The sequence below is a fragment of the Macaca thibetana genome, chromosome 3 (assembly GCF_024542745.1).
Source record: "Macaca thibetana thibetana isolate TM-01 chromosome 3, ASM2454274v1, whole genome shotgun sequence".
NCBI lineage: Eukaryota > Metazoa > Chordata > Mammalia > Primates > Cercopithecidae > Macaca > Macaca thibetana.
The window spans coordinates 166,755,706-166,763,365 of record NC_065580.1 but is presented as its reverse complement, the minus strand read 5'-3'; positions in this window follow the sequence as shown (position 1 = coordinate 166,763,365).

Below are 7,660 nucleotides of genomic sequence, written 5' to 3'. Positions count from 1 at the left end.
AGCAACATACTTCACCCTCCTTGCCTTGAAGAGTGGAACATTTATTTTTACAGTTTGGCCAACTGACCATTAAATTTAAAAAATGGATACCACAGGCAAAAAACTTTCCTAATCCTGCAAAGAGATGTTCTCTAATGATTTAAGACCCTCAAACCCATTCAGTTCTCACATACCCACAAAAGTTCAAGTGTCTCCATGATTCATGAGGATTTATCCTTTATATTTATCAATAGCCAACCCCATGGTTGGTTTTGGGTGAGTGGATTGTGCTATTGTGTGAGTGGATAGATTAGCCATGGTTAGATCCCCATCATCAGATACCCATGACATAACTAATTGGGCATCACTCTACATAAGGCTTGTTTTTCCTTTTTTTTTTTTTTTTTTTTTTTTTGAGATGGAGTCTCACTCTGTCACCCTGGCTGGAGTGTTTTTCCTTTTTAAAATTCAGTTAGTACCCAAGTCCCTATTTAGTGAAGTATATAATGCTGATTTACCTCCAATATACCATATTTTCAAGTGCATGTATGGAAAAAAATGCCACAAGTATCAAAAGAATGGAAACGTTACTATCTTTTCCCTGAGGCTATAAAAACATAAAAGAAAAACAAACAAACAAAAACAACCGAATTATTTGTAGCTCCAACTGCCTTCTAAAGCTGGGTCTACTTACAAGGAGGTTGATTTGTTATTTTGAGAACATGGATTGGTGCAGATGTCTAAATTTGGAAGTAAGATTTAGAGAGTGCTGAACTTTTTTACATTTGAGAATGAGAAGATTTTGGAGCTTCCAGAATTAATCCAAATGTGAGATAACTGGGGACAAAATAACACAGGGGTTGGTATGGGAGAGTTATGCTATATGCACTGTTATAAGGCCCCACTATTTGAATAATCTTTAGAGTAACATTATTGATTCATTTCTTCTGGAAAATAGTAAAGGGCTATGTACATCTTCTGGGGGGATGATGGGATAACTAACCAGAAGAGAATCAGCAAACACACTGGGCCATATTCCCCAGGGAATTAGTAGAACCGGCAAGATGGCATAGGATTTCACAGACCATGGAAATGGTGGGGATCAGAGTCAATTATAGCCAAGGATGAAAAGAGGACAAAATTCTGCCTCCTTTTCTAGCCCTATCTGTATGTCATATCATGAAATTGTAAAGCTACGGGAGATCCCAATAAATCACCTTGTTTTCTCATTTTATTTAGAATTTGGTTCTCTTTATGTCATTAGGATAGTTTCTGTTTCTGTGTTTTGAAATTTATCAATATTTTCTTCTGCAGTGTCTAATCTTCTGTTAAAGCCATTTATTGTATTTTCCACCTCACTCATTTTAGTTTTTATCTCTGTAATTGTGATTTGAGTCTTTGTTGATATCTTCCATTTCTCTATTTAACATGAACAATATTTTCTCTAGCTTCTTAAATATATGAATATAGCTGTATTAATTTTTTAATGTCCTTTCCTAACAATTCTGTCATCTGTGTAATTTCTGGTTAGTTGCGGTTGATTTATTTTCTCCCTATTATAGGTCTTATTTCTCTGCTTCTTTGCCTGCTTGGTAACTTTTGATTGAATGCCAGATATTATGATTTAACATTTTGTGTGTGTTGTATATTTTTGTATTCTTATAAATACGCATGTGATTTGTCCTGGAACACGGATAATTTACTCAGAAACAGCTTGATGCTTTTGAGTCTTGCTTGTAAGCATCATTAGATAGAACTAAAGCATCATTTAATATAGGATAATTTTTGCCCCAGCACTGAAAGAAAACCCTTCCTAGTTTTATACCAGTTTTCTACTTTGTCTGTTGAGAATATAAACTATTCTCAGCCATCTTCGGGCTCTGATTATCTCTCTTCTAATTCTTTTGGGTGTCCCTACACTCAGCTTCATGCAGTACACTGATGGTTATGACTCAGTGAAGGCTTTGATGTATCTTCTGTAGATCCCTGAAACCCTCTTTCTATTCAGCTCTCACAACCGTCTTTCATGGAATACTGTGCTTTATTTGCCTATTATCCAAAGCCCTAAAACCCATGTTTTAGATATTTATCTAGTTATAGTATTACTTCAGATGGACGAATAATCTGTCTCTATAACTCCATCTTGTTTGGAAGCAAGTCCAAATCATCTCATTTGAATCTCTGTTTTCATACAGATGAATATTGAATAAATAAAGAAAATCAATTTACCACAGTTTTTGAAGATCATTAAATACAGACTTTGTATTTTGTAGTCATAGAGATAGTTTTTCTTACTATAAAGATCTTGTTTGTGCTCAACAATCACCATTCCTATTTTATGTTAATCCATTATTTTCACTTATGGTTGTTTTGAGTATGAAGATCAGTTTCTTAGGATACCTTTCAAGCAAGAGAAATAAGTTATGCTTCACTTTAGGCCAACAAACCCCACTTCTTTATTCTCATATGTATATAAAAGTTCTCAAGCAATTTCTTTGCTTTTTTTATTGCCGTTATTGTTGTTTTAGAAAAACAGGGAGCAATGTTATACCAAGAGACTCTCAAAGGCTGAATCTGGAAAGGAAAGTAGCTTCTCAGCTAACAAATATTTAATTCCCTACAAATGCAATCAAAAATCATATTGTCATTGAATAATTCTTCATATATATTGCGTGGTCATCTATGTCTTGGATGTAGCTTTTTCTCTTCTTTTTCACAAATATTTTTATTCAATGATATGTCAAACACGATATCATAATAATTACCAAAATGAATAAACTATTATGAAATATAAGTTTACTATGAAGAATATTTTGATGAGTCTTTAAGCAACACCTTCCTAAGGCCAAAGGCTCAATGAATCTGCAAGGGTTTGTGATGTCTACAACATTATCTGCTCACATGGAATATATATACATATATATATTCCTCACAGGAAATATACAAGATGAAACTAGAGATCTTCCTCTAGAAAGAAGGAGTGTTCAACAACAAAATGAAACAAAAGTATGAGGTATGTTAAAAAGACACAAGAGCCAACTAATGTAGCTCTTAATGGTCAAAGCTGGAAAAATTTGAGCAAAAAATCTGCACGTAACATTAGATTATAACCCAATGTATTGTATTTATGTATTTATACTGATATAAATAAATAATTGTACAAACAGAAAGTAGAATAGAATAGGCAAATATTCGAATGCAGAAGAACTCCAAGTAATATACACAGATACTCCTTAAAGAGGTAAAGAATGATTCCTGCTTAAATGTGAACTGCACACAGTGGCTTTCTTCCAATACAGTATGAAAAGGGGGGAAAATGAGTAACTTCACAGCGGAATCTTGATGAACACTACTGCAGACCGAGGTTAACACCAATAGTGATTAGTCATGTTGATGTCGTATGCTCTTGATGTGGAATTTTACCTCTTTGGTCTTTCTCCTGCAAACCTAGAATTCTATTCTAATCCTGAGAAAGATATCACCCAAATCCAAATTGAGAACAATCTGTAAAATTCCTGACTGACACTCCTTAAAAATTTCAAGGGCATCAAACACAAGGAATATCTGAGGAACTATCACAGACAACAATAGCCTAAAGAGACATGACAATTAAATGTAATGTACTATCTCGAGTGGGATCCTAGAACATAAAAAAGATATTAGTTAAAAACTAAAGAAGTGTGAATGAAGTATGGACATTAGTTCATAATAATAATCAACATTGGTTCATTAATTGCGACAAATATGAATACCAATGCAGGCTATCATTAATAGGCGAAACCAGGTGCAGCTTATATGGAACTAGGTATTACCGTCATGACTTTTCTGTAAATATAAAACAGCTTAAAATAAAGAATTTATTTATAATGCAAACAATAGGTTAAATTCTTTATTAATGAAAAGTCAAAGGGATTTGTTTATTTTACATCTTCATTAGATCATTCCGAAGCTACTGAGGCTTAACTTTTGTCAAATAAGCTAACATTTAATTATAACTCACATTTTGGTACCATTCAGGTACTATTTATAATGCACTTTCTCATATTTCACTTCATTTAATTTTTGTGATAAGTGTCTGAGGCAGCAAGGCATGTTTGTTTTACTGATGAGAAGATAAATTTAAAATTTTACTCAACTTATCCAAGTCACAGAATTATTAACAAACACAGCTGAGATTATAAATCAGATCTTGTGATACCTTACGTAGCATTTTTTTGTATCCCCCTTAAGAAAAACCTTAAAAAGGAAAATATCTTTTCCTCTGACTATAGTCATAGAGCAAAAAGCATATTACTATACTGTTTTTTGAATGCAAAATAGCACTATTGTGGCCTATAAAACAATGATGATAATATACTTTCCTAAGTGACTTCCTCATATATAACTTTACTCTCCCTCTGGTAATAAGAACTGGGCAATTGATTGTACCTTTTTTTTCTTCTACTTTATTTCTCAGGAAATGAAGTAAAGACAATGGGCTTCATGGTGAGAAACTTTGTTATTACAGTCTCGACATATCACCAGGCAGTATTCAAGGGAAGAAGGATTTAACATTTATGACAGTTCAGTAGCTCTATTTCTTATGAATGAACAGCAGCTGTAAACATGCCTTTGGTAGGTGTTTTCAAAGTCTTTATGAGTTTTGGAGGCTATTTACTTGAAAAACACACAATTTTCTAACTGTAACAGGTTATAGAAAACTAATGCTTTCCCAGAAAATCTAAATAGGCCTGTTATGACATCACTATATACTAACTCATGTGACTAATTTACTATAAAGAGTAAATAAAGTACTGAGGAAAATTTCACCCTCTGCACACATTGTATACTTCTCTATACATTGCATTTGTATTTTAACTCCTAGAATTTATACGTTTTTTAGTAACTGGTACAATACATTAATTTTAGGACACCATCTTGTAAATAATGAGCACAATTTTTCTAGTTGCAGAAGAGTTGGTGGAATTTCAACAGATATTAATTAATTATGAGGAATTTGCACATACATTTTATTCGACAATCACTAATGGCTCTTCCACACCTATATCCCACGATGTTTGCTTAGCAGTTTTATGCTTTTAATCACAGTGGTCACTTGAAAATTCATCAGTAAGGTTACGCAATCATAATTACTTTCCATCTTTGAGAGCCATAAAAAAGTAGCATAAACCCTAAGCACAGTCTTAACTGGGACTCTGTGAACCACTGCTGAATGAGGTTTAATCCCTTCTAGACTTAGTCCCATGTAAGTCTCAAAACAAGGATTTGAGTGGCTTTAGTCAGAGTCATTTATAAATGATAAGAAAGCCTTAGGCTTGGCACAGTGGCTCATGCCTATTATTCCAGTGCTTTGGGAGGCAGAGGTGGGAGGATCACTTGAAGCCAGGAGTCTGAGATCAGCCCGGGTAACATAGTGAGACCATGTCTCTTAAAAATTATTAAAAATTAGCTGCACATGGTGGTTCATGCCTATGGCTCTAGCAACTAGTCAATGACTGCTTCAATATTAGGAGGCAGGAGGATCTCTGAGGCAGGAGCATCTCTTGAGCCCAGGAGTTTGAGGCAGGAGGATCTCTTGAGCCCAGGAGTTTGAGGTTATAGTGAACTATGATTATGCCACTGCACTTTTATTCCAGCCTGGGTAACAGACTGAGACCCCGTTGAAAGAAAGAAAGAGAGAAAGAGAGAAAGAGAGAAAGAGAGAGAGAGAAAGCGAGAAAGAGAGAAAGAGAGAAAGAAAGAAAAGAAAGAACGAAAGAAGGAAAGAAAGAAAGAAAGAGAAAAAGAAAGAAAAAGCCTTAGGAAGAGAAACATCCAGAAGAATCCAGAGAAAATATTACAACACACTATCTGGCACACTTTTGAAAGTTAATGAATGCTTGCTGAGTGAAGAAGTCAGCAAATCACTCAAGTTACATTTGTCATTCTTTATCAAGCAGCTAGAGCTCTCTCATTAATTAAAAGCATCATAAATTTACTAGAATTAACAAATAAGTATTAACAAAAGTCATATTTTTAGTACCTGAGGAAGCACATTTATTAGGTGTTAAAGCAAGTCTTTTCTCACTTGGTGGAAGACACAAACAAAACCTGAGGGACTGTGCTTGCCAGGAGAATCTTCAAACAACTTGTACAAAAAGAAAGAGTTTTATTTGGAAGAGTTTTGTAAGAAGTGATATATGGCAAGCTATAATTAGCAAGAAATCTCAATCCTAATATTGATTCTGCTTAGCCAAACTTACTGGAAGGTAAATGCCAGGTCCTCCGGAGAGAGCACAAACTTTAGAAATCACCAGAAGCATAGCTCAGAGATCTGAAGTTAGCTGACAATAAGGTTAATGGTTGGCATCTGCTATGCATCTAGTCAATGGCTGGCGACAACAGAAGACATAGGTCAAAGGGAAGCCACTACCAGACATACAGTTCAAGATCTAGTAGATACAAGAGAAGTGGGTCAGTGGATGGAAGCTGTTAATCGAGAATCTTGGCATCTGGTGTGTGTTGGTGGATGCCCTGAACTACAGACACAGGAAGTGGCAGGAACAAAGTGAGTTTCTTGGCAGAGTCTGGACACATGACAATGAGTAGAAGGGCCGCAATAGATTTGACAGTTGCTGAACCCACAGTTGGCTGGCTGGCAGCTGGTGGGATTGTTACTGTTCTCTTGGCAGTTGTCCAGGAACCAGGTTGGAAACTGCTAAGTAAGCAGAGGGCACCTCTTCAGCTCACTCTTCTAGAGCAGAGAAAAGCAAATCAGGAAAAAAGAATGTAGCAATAACTACCCAAAGAGCAGGCGCTCTCATTTCCAAAGCAGCAGTTGCTGAAAGACATGAGTTTCAGAAGAGGTATAGAAGCTTTTTCAAATGTGCTCATCACCTTCTAAGCAAATTTCCTATATATCCTCACTGTTTTCTGGCAGTTCCATATACTCACTCACATCCGAATAGTTTGTTCGGACGTCCATGAAAATGCCCTCCAGCCTTCTTGTATAATTTTACTTATAATTTTAAATGTCCCAGCTATTAACTCTCATTCTTTTCATTATGTCCAGGAAATGTTCAGAATCATAACTAGCTGAGATGGAATTCCTTCTTTAGGATATGGTGCAAGAAAGAGGGGAACATAGGTGCTCTTCTCCACAGGTGGTGGATACAACATACCGAAGAATAGTGACTTGCAAAACAAAGATGACTTCTCATTCTTGAAGGTCTCACAGTTCTTTTTATCAGCAAAAAGAGAAAAAATGTATACAATGTGGTGGGTTTTTTATAAACTAAACTCTTCAAAATAAAATATTATCATTTATTCTAGGATTCTATACAGATTGTATCTCCATATAAATTCACCCATTTAAATAACATACTAGGCCAGTGTGGGGGCTCATGCCTGCAATCCCAGCACTTTGGGAGGCCAAGGTGGGCAGATCACCTGAGGTCAGGAGTTTGAGACCAGACTGACCAACATGATGAAACTCCATCTCTACTAAAAACACAAAAATTAGCTGGGCATGGTGGCGAGTGTCTGTAATTCCAGCTACTCCAGAGGCCAAGGCAGGAGAATTGCTTGAAGTTGGAAGGCAGAGGTTTCAGTGAGCAGAGACTGCACCATTGCATTCCAGCCAGGGCGACAAGAGTGAAACTCTGTCTCAAAAGCAAAAACAAACAAACAAAAACTAGCGTGT